The following is a 12,719-nucleotide window of genomic DNA, read 5'->3' on the forward strand; positions in this document are numbered from 1 at the left end:
ATCTCAGCTTTTCAGTGATATATGATGGTCATCTGAGAAGAGTAGTTGTTACAAGTTATCACATGTAATGTAAACTAAGGTTGAGAAAATTTTTGTGGACGAACCAAAGCAGAATAGTGAGATAGCTGAAAATCTTAAAAATGGTATAACAACAAATGATACATGGTTTCCTATGTTTTTGGGTATGACAAACTCAACTACGACATTGGCATTGCTGTAAAAAGATCAAGGTCATGACCTTTTGGCATGGTCAATGCCATCTTTTGACATGAACTCGAGGTGACGTGGCACAGAAGGTTGTGGGACCCAAATGCAAAAACTCACAGTGGAGTTGAAGTAGAAAGGCTTTATAAGGTCAAAATGAGCTGGGATTCAGTACACAGTTAGACAGTCGATGCAGAGGTACAGGTAGTTGGCAGGCAAAGGCGTTGTCAAAAAGACAGGCTCAGATCTTTTACATAGGTAAACAAAGTACGTGGGCAGTAGCAAGACGAGGTCACAAAACAGAACAGGGTCAGTACACGGCAAGACAAGGCAGAGCTATGAAAAAGGCTGGTATGAGGACTGTGAAAATCAATGAATTGGTGAGGCTCAAGTGAAAACAGAGGACTTAAATAACAAGGGTGGAAATGAGGAAAGTGAGAACAGGTGTGTCGGAAGAATCAAGAAGGGGGCGTGGCAAACAGAACAAACAGGAAAGTTCAGGTGGGCGTGACGAAGTGCAAAAAGACTGAACAGCAAAAACCAAAAGATAATCCTGAGGAAGAAAGAAAAACAGCAAGGACAAAATACAGAGACTACTGCAGTGAGAAAGTGACAAAAGATAAGAGAGAGAGAAAAAACAATAGTGAACAACATAACATGCCAATGGAAAGAAATGACCAAAAACCAATAAATGTTAAGTATCGTAGAGTTTTAACTTGCACTTGTAGATGCAGAGACAAACTGGATTAACTGACAATGGTTTTCTGAAGTGTTCCACTGGATTTACTGACAATGGTTTTCTGAAGTGTTCCAGAGCCCACGCGGTAAGATCCTTGACACAATAATGTCAGTTTTTAATGCAGTGCTGCCTGAGGGATCAAAGGTCACGGGCATTCAGTGTTGGTTTTCGGCCTTGCTGCTTACGTGTAGAAAGTTCTCCAGTTTCTCTGAATCTTCTGATTATATTGTGAATTGTAGATGATGGAATCCCTAAATTCCTTGCAATTGAACATTGATAAACATTGTTCTTAAACTGTTGGACTATTTTTTTCATGCAGTTGTTCACAAAGTGGTGATCCTCACCCCATCTTTGCTTGTGAACTGCTGAGCCTTTTGGGAATGCTCCTTTTATACCCAATCATGAAACTCACCTGTTTCCAATTAGGTGTTCTTTGAGCATTCATCAACTTTCCCAGTCTTAAACATTCAGCTGCAAGGAATTTAGGGATTCCATCATCTACAGTCCATAATATAATCAGAAGATTCAGAGAATCTGGAGAACTTTCTACAAGTAAGCAGCAAGGCCGAAAACCAACACTGAATGCCCGTGACCTTCAATCCCTCAGACAGCACTGCATTAAAAACTGACATCATTGTGTAAAGGATCTTACCCCGTGGGCTCAGGAACACTTCAGAAAACCAATGTCAGTCAACACAGTTTGTCGCTACATCTACAAGTGCAAGTTAAAACTCTACCATGCAAAGTGAAAGCCATACATCAACAACATCCAGAAATGCCGCCGCCTTCTCTGGGCCCAAGCTCATTTGAAATGGACAGACACAAAGTGGAAAAGTGTGCTGTGGTCTGATGAGTCCACATTTCAAATTGTTTTTGGAAATCATGGACGTTGTGTCCTCTGGACAAAAGAGGAAAAAGTATGGAGGTGTTTTAGTGCCCATGGCACCGGCAACTTACACATCTGTGATGGCACCATCAGTGCTGAAAGGTACATCCAGGTTTTGGAGCAACACATACTGCCATCCAAGCAACGTCTTTTTCAGGGATGTCCCTGCTTATTTCAGCAAGACAATGCCAAGCCACATTCTGCACGTGCTTCAACAGCGTGGCTTCGTAGTAAAACAGTGCGGGTACTAGACTGGCCTGCCTGCAGTCCAGACCTGTCACCCAGTGAAAATGTGTAGCGCATTATGAAGCGCAAAATATGACAATGGAGACCCCAGACTGTTGAACAACTGAAGTCGTACATCAAGCAAGAATGGGAAAGAACTCCACCTACAAAGCTTCAACAATTAGTGTCTTCAGTTCCCAAATGCTTATTGAGTGTTGTTAGAAGGAAAGGTGATGTAACAGTGGTAAACATACCACTGTCCCAGCTTTTTTGAAACGTGTTGCAGGCATCCATTTCAAAATGAGCAAATATTTGCACAAAAACAATAAAATCTATCAGTTTGAACATTAAATATCTTGTCTTTGTGGTGTATTCAGGTTGAAGAGGATTTACAAATCATTGTATTCTGTTTTTATTTACATTTAACATGTCCCAACTTCATTGGAATTGGGGTTGTATTATTTTCTTCTACTATTGCATCTATTTTGTCATTTGATTTTAAATGGACCACTATGGAAATAAGTGTTTTTACTTTCTTGTGTCATCCATGTATTTTTAATGTATTTACAATTATATTATGTACACACACTGAACGTACTAAATAAACTCACGCACACTTTTAATATATAGATATTTGGCATGTGAGTGACATTCATTCAAACATTTTCAATCTGTGCAACAATTCATTTAATTTTGCTGGGTTTCATCATCATAATAAAGTTATCCTCGTGATTACACGTCTTAATGCAGTTCAGGTTATATGATCGGATCTCATTCTCCACTCATGACTAGGAGGGCAGAGTGCATTTGTTTGTTTGTTTTTTTAATTTCTCCTCCCCTTTCCGTGACAACCAATCACAGCTCTCACAGGACTGTGTCATACCTAGCAACGGGGTCAACAGAGGGGTCCCCTTAGGTGCAATCGTTTGTGTAGAGGGAGAACAGCAGCGGAGAGAGCACACACCCCTGAGGGGCTCCAGTGATGATTGTCCATGTGCTGGATGTGATACTCCCCAGCCTCACCTACTGTGTCCTGTCAGTCAGGAAGTGGGAGATCCACTAATGGGTAGGAGCTGGCACAGAGGGGTTGAGGAGATTTTGTGGGGAATGTCTGGGATGATGGTGTTGAACGCCGAGCTGAAGTCCACGAACAGGATCCTCACGTACATGTCTGCAGAGTCCAGGTGTTGCAAGATGTAATGCAGACCCATGATGACTGCATCCTAAACGGACCTGTTTGCCTGGTAGGCAAACTGCAGGGCACCTGTGATGTCCTTCACGTGGCTCAACACCTGCCATTCAAAAGACTTCAAGACTATAAATGCCAGGGCGATGGGCCTGTAGTCATTTAATCCTTTTATGGAGGGTTTCTTTGCAACTGGGATAATCATGGAACGTTTGAAGCAAGAGGGAACCTCGCACAGCTCCAGAGATCTGTTGAAAATCCGGGTGAAGGTGGGTGCCAGCTGATAAGCACAGGCTCTCAGACATGAGGGGAAGACACCATCAGGTCCTGGAGCCTTTTTGATCTTTTTGTTTGCAAAAGTGCTGGCATACTTCCTCTTCACAAATCGTTCGTGCGAGTGGTGTTGCAGAGGGGAGGGGGAAGTCCATTGTCATTGGGGTGGGTGAGGTGTGTGTGAGAGGGTCTCTTTCAAACCTGGTGTATAACAGGTTCAGTGCCTTGGCCAGTCGGGGGTTCTCCACAGGTTGAGGGGTTGGTCTCCTGTAGTTGGTGGCATGCTAAGGCCTCTCCATACTATTGCATGATAGTTGGCTGAGAATTGTTTTTTCAGCCGATCAGAGTAACTCCTCCTAGCTATTGTGGTCTCCTTTGTCAGTGTGTTCCTGGCCTTCTTGTATAGGAGTGTGTTTCCACTTCTGTAGGCCTCATCCTTGGTGTAGCGGAGCTGCCTCAGTTTCCCAGTAAACTAAAGTTTGCTGTTGCTGAATGTGCGGAAGGTTTTGGTCTGCACACACAGCTCCTCACAACTGATGTAAGATGTCAGTGTCACAAAGTCCATGAATGTCTGTGGATGCAGCTTCAAAGACACACCAGTCTGTGTTGTAGAAACTCTCAGATGACAGAAACCAGAACACTGCACATGACCAGGTGGATGGGTGAACCCCTGGACCCAATCAGATGGGCAAACAGAATATCACTGAAACAATGAGCTGGAGACTGTTGGCTTGACTGGCTGTCTGAGAAGAGGCACGCTGTCTTGCTCTAAAGAGATAGGACTGGTATTCAGGGAAGTAGAGGTACAATGTAGCTCAGGATTGCTTTCAATCACCATGTTAAGGAAAGTTAAAAAGATAAAAAACTTTTCTGTGACTTTTGAACTCTAAATCAAATCAAATCAATTTTATTTATATAGCGCCAAATCACAACAAACAGTTGCCCCAAGGCGCTTTATATTGTAAGGCAAGGCCATACAATAATTACGGAAAAACCCCAACGGTCAAAACGACCCCCTGTGAGCAAGCACCTGGCGACAGTGGGAAGGAAAAACTCCCTTTTAACAGGAAGAAACCTCCAGCAGAACCAGGCTCAGGGAGGGGCAGTCTTCTGCTGGGACTGGTTGGGGCTGAGGGAGAGAACCAGGAAAAAGACATGCTGTGGAGGGGAGCACAGATCAATCACTAATGATTAAATGCAGAGTGGTGCATACAGAGCAAAAAGAGAAAGAAACACTCAGTGCATCATGGGAACCCCCCAGCAGTCTAAGTCTATAGCAGCATAACTAAGGGATGGTTCAGGGTCACCTGATCCAGCCCTAACTATAAGCTTTAGCAAAAAGGAAAGTTTTAAGCCTAATCTTAAAAGTAGAGAGGGTGTCTGTCTCCCTGATCTGAATTGGGAGCTGGTTCCACGGGAGAGGAGCCTGAAAGCTGAAGGATCTGCCTCCCATTCTACTCTTACAAACCCTAGGAACTACAAGTAAGCCTGCAGTCTGAGAGCGAAGCGCTCTATTGGGGTGATATGGTACTATGAGGTCCCTAAGATAAGATGGGACCTGATTATTCAAAACCTTATAAGTAAGAAGAAGAATTTTAAATTCTATTCTAGAATTAACAGGAAGCCAATGAAGAGAGGCCAATATGGGTGAGATATGCTCTCTCCTTCTAGTCCCTGTCAGTACTCTAGCTGCAGCATTTTGAATTAACTGAAGGCTTTTCAGGGAACTTTTAGGACAACCTGATAATAATGAATTACAATAGTCCAGCCTAGAGGAAATAAATGCATGAATTAGTTTTTCAGCATCACTCTGAGACAAGACCTTTCTAATTTTAGAGATATTGCGCAAATGCAAAAAAGCAGTCCTACATATTTGTTTAATATGCGCATTGAATGACATATCCTGATCAAAAATGACTCCAAGATTTCTCACAGAGAAAAGGAAGGTTGGAGATTGGCCTATAATTAGCTAAGATAGCTGGGTCAAGTGATGGCTTTTTAAGTAATGGTTTCATTACTGCCACCTTAAAAGCCTGTGGTACATAGCCAACTAATAAAGATAGATTGATCATATTTAAGATCGAAGCATTAATTAATGGTAGGGCTTCCTTGAGCAGCCTGGTAGGAATGGGGTCTAATAGACATGTTGATGGTTTGGAGGAAGTAAGTAATGAAAATAACTCAGAACAATCGGAGAGAAAGAGTCTAACCAAATACCGGCATCACTGAAAGCAGCCAAAGATAACGATATGTCTTTGGGATGGTTATGAGTAATTTTTTCTCTAATAGTTAAAATTTTATTAGCAAAGAAAGTCATGAAGTCATTACTAGTTAAAGTTAAAGTAATACTCGGCTCAATAGAGCTCTGACTCTTTCTCAGCCTGGCTACAGTGCTGAAAAGAAACCTGGGGTTGTTCTTATTTTCTTCAATTAGTGATGAGTAGTAAGATGTCCTAGCTTTACGGATGGCTTTTTTTATAGAGCAACAGACTCTTTTTCCAGGATAAGTGAAGATCTTCTGAATTAGTGAGACGCCATTTCCTCTCCAACTTACGGGTTGTCTGCTTTAAGCTGCGAGTTTGTGAGTTATACCACGGAGTCAGGCACTTCTGATTTAAGGCTCTCTTTTTCAGAGGAGCTACAGCATCCAAAGTTGTCTTCAATGAGGATGTAAAACTATTGACGAGATAATCTATCTCACTCACAGAGTTTAGGTAGCTACTCTGCACTGTGTTGGTATATGGCATTAGAGAACATAAAGAAGGAATCATAGCCTTAAACCCAGTTACAGCGCTTTCTGAAAGACTTCTAGTGTAATGAAACTTATTCCCCACTGCTGGGTAGTCCATCAGAGTAAATGTAAATGTTATTAAGAAATGATCAGACAGAAGGGAGTTTTCAGGGAATACTGTTAAGTCTTCAATTTCCATACCATAAGTCAGAACAAGATCTAAGATATGATTAAAGTGGTGGGTGGACTCATTTACATTTTGAGCAAAGCCAATTGAGTCTACTAATAGATTAAATGCAGTGTTGAGGCTGTCATTCTCAGCATCTGTGTGGATGTTAAAATCACCCACTATAATTATCTTATCTGAGCTAAGCACTAAGTCAGACAAAAGGTCTGAAAATTCACAGAGAAACTCACAGTAACGGCCAGGTGGATGATAGATAATAACAAATAAAACTGGTTTTTGGGACTTCCAATTTGGATGGACAAGACTAAGAGTCATGCTTTCAAATGAATTAAAGCTCTGTCTGGGTTTTGGATTAATTAATAAGCTGGAATGGAAGATTGCTGCTAATCCTCCGCCTCGGCCCGTGCTATGAGCGTTCTGGCAGTTAGTGTGACTCGGGGGTGTTGACTCATTTAAACTAACATTCATCCTGCTGTAACCAGGTTTCTGTAAGGCAGAATAAATCAATATGTTGATCAATTATTATATCATTTACTAACAGGGACTTAGAAGAGAGAGACCTAATGTTTATTAGACCACCTTTAACTGTTTTAGTCTGTGGTGCAGTTGAAGGTGCTATATTATTTTTTCTTTTTGAATTTTTATGCTTAAATAGATTTTTACTGGTTATTGGTGGTCTGGGAGCAGGCACCGTCTCTACGGGGATGGGGTAATGAGGGGATGGCAGGGGGAGAGAAGCTGCAGAGAGGTGTGTAAGACTACAACTCTGCTTCCTGGTCCCAACCCTGGATAGTCACGGTTTGGAGGATTTAAGAAAATTGGCCAGATTTCTAGAAATGAGAGCTGCTCCATCCAAAGTGGGATGGATGCCGTCTCTCCTAACAAGACCAGGTTTTCCCCAGAAGCTTTGCCAATTATCTATGAAGCCCACCTCATTTTTTGGACACCACTCAGACAGCCAGCAATTCAAGGAGAACATGTGGCTAAACATGTCACTCCCGGTCCAATTGGGGAGGGGCCCAGAGAAAACTACAGAGTCCGACATTGTTTTTGCAAAGTTACACACCAATTCAATGTTAATTTTAGTGACCTCCGATTGGCATAACCGGGTGTCATTACTGCCGACGTGAATTACAGTCTTACCAAATTTACGCTTAGCCTTAGCCAGCAGTTTCAAATTTCCTTCAATGTCGCCTGCTCTGGCCCCCGGAAGACAATTGACTATGGTTGCTGGTGTCGCTAACTTCACATTTCTCAAAACAGAGTCGCCAATAACCAGAGTTTGATCCTTGGCGGGTGTGTCGCCGAGTGGGGAAAAACGGTTAGAAATGTGAACGGGCTGGCGGTGTACACGGGGCTTCTGTTTAGGGCTACGCTTCCTCCTCACAGTCACCCAGTCGGCCTGCTTTCCCGGCTGCTCAGGATCTGCTGGAAGGGAACTAACGGCGGCTAAGCTACCTTGGTCCGCAACAACTACAGGGGCCTGGCTAGCTGTAGGATTTTCCAAGGTGCGGAGCCGAGTCTCCAATTCGCCCAGCCTGGCCTCCAAAGCTACGAATAATCTACACTTATTACAAGTACCATTACTGCTAAAGGAGGCCAAGGAATAACTAAACATTTCACACCCAGAGCAGAAAAGTGCGGGAGAGACAGGAGAAGCCGTCATGCTAAATCAGCTAAGAGCTAGTAGCTGCACTAAGCTAGCGGATTCCTAAAAACTCCTCCTCCTCCTCTACATAACACTTTCACAAAACTCCATTTTTGACAAATTATTATTCAGTCAGCTTATTTAAATGTTTGACGTTGTTTTTGCCTCCCACTTGACCCAGAGCTTGGGGACAACTGACCAAATGTTCCCCCCATATCTCTACCTGGTGTCCCTGTCACAATGACAGGGAGAGAGAATTCCGCTCACTATATACATTCTTCATGTAGGGGTGGTGGCCAAGTGGTTAATGCGCTTGGTTTCAGTGCAGAAGGTCCCGGGTTCAAATCCCACCCCTGCCACATTTCTCCATGTAATGTGGAGTTGCGTCAGGAAGGGCATCCGGCATAAAACCTATGCCAATTCAACATGCAGATCCACCTTGGATTTCCTGTGGCGACCCCGAGTGCAAACAAGGGAGCAGCCGAAGGGACTTACTATATACATTCTTCATGTGTCATAAGGTGTAAAAAATGTTTCAACCTATAAGCAAGGGTTGGCTGAGAAGTTCTGCCTCCAAAGCAATAATTTCAAGAACACACCAGTGAAACTGGTCCGAGATTAATCCTTTTCATATCGATGGTCACTACACCAAACGGTTTTCACCGCAAATTTCAGGTGTTCGCAGAATCACATACATATACGTGGACGTGCATTTGAAATAATGTGTTATTGAATTCCTCACAGCAGGGGGTTAGGTGCACATCAACATTCATCGAGGAATGACCGTTTCTATGGCAATGACTGTGTGGATGCCAGCAGTCAGGAGGTGGGAGGAGTCTGAAGGGCAAAAATTCAGCTATGGTGAGTCTGCGTGACCTGGCCTGTAGGGGGCGACACACAACACCAAGTGCTGCTGTGTGTAAAGTGCAGGTGTGATGGAGTAGTCCTCGAAATTTGACGTGCATTTGATGGGTCTTTAACACTCACTTTAAGAACATTGCATGGATTACAACACAATCAGTTGGAAGTATGGCTGAGCACAAATCTCCAGGGCCCATATACACAAAGCAACTCAAAGTCCTCTTAAAGAGCTCCTAACTTAAGCCCCTTTCACACTGGCGTATTTGTAGAGCTGCGTGTTGCGGCGTTGCGTTTCATTTAAGTACGCCTGAAATGTGCACTTACTCAGCCTTTTTCCGTGTTCGTAGATCTGCTTGCAGCTGCGTGTGTTCGCTTTTTACGTAATGTGTGCACACAGTCGTGTGTATCTTGCCGCTATTTAAAACCAGTTCACTCCTGCCAGCTGTGCAGAACACATCATTGTGCTTGGAAAACAGTGGACTGTATCATGAGGTTTTTACAGTTGAACCACTGCCATGTATGTAGCCAAAGGTGCTATTCTCTACTGCTCTGTTCTCTACTGCACGGCGTGGTGCACGTCAGAAACAGAGTCATTTAACATTATTATTTCTTTATTATTATTATTATTTGTCTTGGTGGATCATTTTCATTGTGTACAGATGCTGCTGAATCTGGCTGTGGTAAAGGCTGCTGTGAATGAAGCGCTGTGACTCGTTAAACTTTTAAAGCTGTGGTTGCTCCGATCAGGTCCGCTGATTTGATCAGACCTGATCGATCAGGTCGTCTGATGATTGCACCGACATGCAGCAAGGGCACTTTTATTTTAAAGTCACAGCGCTTATTCAGGTTTGATCAGACCTGATCGATCATGACATCTGATGAGCGCACTGGCATGCAGCGACAAGGCTTTTATTTTAAAGTCACAGCGCTGATTCAGGTTCGATCAGAAACAGAGAGAAAGAGAGAGAGCAACAGAGAGAGAGTCCAACCTGCTGTTTCTGTTGTTTCTGGATTTCTGAATTGAGGTTTGATTACCTGTTCTGAGCACACACACGTCCATCAGTTACATCAGCTGTTCTGAGCACACAGAGGCACTGTGGGCTGCATGATCCTGTCCTCCAGCTGATTCTGACTCTGGGTGCATGCACTCAGTTTTTGGATGTGTACTGGAATGGTGTGTTGCACAGACTTGCATGCAGTAATGCCGTGCTGCGCAGACCTGTTTAAAACTGCATATTTTATGTATCCAGTGCTCTATGCCAAAGAAAATTAAACATGTTTAATTTCTTCTGTCCTACGCACATAGCCCTCAACATACTGCTGCATAGGGAGAAAAAACTCGACATAGAGCTGCTAAAAATGGGCGTAGAGTTGCTCAACTCGGTGTAGAGGATATGCCACAATACGCAGCTCTACGAATACGCAAGTGTGAAAGGGGCTTTAGCCTAAAATTTCCTGGCAAGGAATCTTAGCATAATAGTGAGCCAGCAGGTGTCTGAGAGCAACTCTGAGCAAGGAGGGGACAGAAACTCCTATCTTTGTGAGGAGGTGGGGTTGACCTCATTGCTAGGTATGATGCAGTCCTCTAAGACTTGTGATTGGTTGTAATGGAAGGGGGAGGAGAAATAAAAACAAATGCGCTCCGTCCTCCTTGAATGGACAATGAGATCAACCGATCATATAACCTGAACTGCATTAAGATGCGTAATCGTGAGGATAACTTTATTATGATGACGAAACCCAGGAAATTAAATGAATTATTACAAATGTTTGAACGCACATCATTCACATGCCAATATTAAAAGTGTGTGTAAGTTTATTTAGTGTGTTCATTGTGAGTACACAATATAATTGTAAATATATTAAAAATACATGGATGACACAAGAAAGTGAACACACTTATTTCCACTGTGGTCCATTTAAAATCAAATGACAAAATAGATGCAATACTAAAAGAAAATAACAATATTAATAATACAGATAATACTAATAATAACAAAAATAATGATAATATTAACAGTGTGTATATGATAACAGAAACCTAAAGAATTTATAAATACATGATTGTTGTGTGGGCCGCCAGAAGAGGAGGTACTGCTGGCCCACCACCAGAGGGCGCCCTGCCTGAAGTGCGGGCTTCAGGCACAAGAGGGCCCTGCCGCCTCACAGGAACAGCCGAGGTGATAGCTGTCACTCATCAACTATGACAGCTGTCAACGATCATCTGCACTTCACCCCGGATAAAAGCAGGATGACACCTCCACCACGTCGCCGAGATATCGTTCTTCTACGGAGGTAATACTCTCAGCCTGAATATTCCGATATTGATTCCAGTAGATACATTGTTGCAGCTGTCTGCCCGGAGGACCGGCGTGGCCCGCGACTGCTTCGCTCTGCTTTCCGCCAGATAAGTGAATAGACAGACGCTGCACGAGTGTGTGTTAGAGGTGGAATTCCCACCGTTGTTGTTACTGGGTGTACACACACCCACACTTGACTGTCTTTGCTCTTCGCAAGCAGTACCAGATCCGACACGCGGAGACGGTGGCCACCTGGGGGACTCGGGACCTGGCGGCTCCAGTATCCTTCGGGTTCGGTGGCGGAGGAAATCGTGTGGTTCCGGTTCTTCTCTAGACGGACGTCTCCTATCGGCGAGCCTGCCCACACGACACCTTTATCCATTGACTTTGCATTTATTCTATAATCTGCTGTGTGTGGTTGTGGCATTCACAACAGTAAAGTGTTCAAATTTAACTCCTTCTATTGTCCGTTCATTTACGCCCCCTGTTGTGGGTCCGTGTCACTACACTTTCACAACAGGATATCTCGGCCAGCGTCATGGACTCCGAGGGGCATCACCCAGCAATTGAACGGCCAATGGGAGAGCAGGGTGCACAGGCGTCTGCAGGAGGCGTGATTGGTGAGTTGCAGCACATCCTCACCGCCTTTACGGCTCGGTTGGATCAGATGACCGAGCAAAACATCCTCCTGAACCACAGGGTGGAGGCTCTCTCCGCACAGGTGGCAGCGAGCGCTCAGGGCGCTGCTGCAGCTCCTCCTCCTGCCGACCCTGTGCAAGATATGAATGTTCCACTGGTCGTTCAACGACCCCTCCCACCATCCCCTGAAGCATACATAAGCGCCCCAGAGCCGTACGGAGGTTGTGTGGAGACGTGCATGGACTTTCTTATGCAGTGTTCGCTCGTCTTTGCACAACGTCCCGTCATGTACGCGTCTGATGCTAGTAAAGTAGCTTATGTGATTAATCTGCTTCGAGGAGAGGCATGCGCTTGGGCTATGGCGCTTTGGGAGCAAAATTCACGGCTCCTTCATACGTACACTGGGTTTGTGAGGGAGTTCAAAACCGTGTTTGATCACCCTAACAGGGGAGAGACCGCTTCAACTGTGCTGCTGTCAATGAGACAGGGACGCCGGAGCGCAGCCGCTTATGCAGTCGACTTCCGCATTGCGGCTGCGAGGTCCGGCTGGAATGACGCTGCGCTCCGCGCCGCCTTCGTAAACGGACTGTCATCGGTCCTGAAGGAGCACCTGGTGGCTAAGGACGAACCATGGGAATTAGATGGGCTTATCGACCTCATTATACGGTCGGGAGCGAGACGAGGGACGTGGCCGGGTACGCGCAGTCCCTCTCCCTTCCGGGTTCAAAAAGGTTCCGCCCTCCCCACGCTCCACAGCCGCAGCGCTCCGTGGGGCAACAGCTCCCCCTGCTGACGTTGCTAGGGAAACGCACAGGGCCAAAATGAGAACAGATGACAGAA

The 12,719-nt window shown here is 44.6% G+C and overlaps 1 protein-coding gene across 2 annotated transcripts in view; it reads right to left on the minus strand.

Annotated features, from left to right (window-relative positions):
* LOC117518919 (radial spoke head protein 4 homolog A-like) overlaps positions 1-12,719 on the minus strand; it is a 53,611-nt gene that overhangs the window by 26,165 nt on the left and 14,727 nt on the right. The window lies entirely within an intron of this gene.

This window comes from Thalassophryne amazonica, chromosome 10 (assembly GCF_902500255.1).
Source record: "Thalassophryne amazonica chromosome 10, fThaAma1.1, whole genome shotgun sequence".
Lineage (NCBI taxonomy): Eukaryota > Metazoa > Chordata > Actinopteri > Batrachoidiformes > Batrachoididae > Thalassophryne > Thalassophryne amazonica.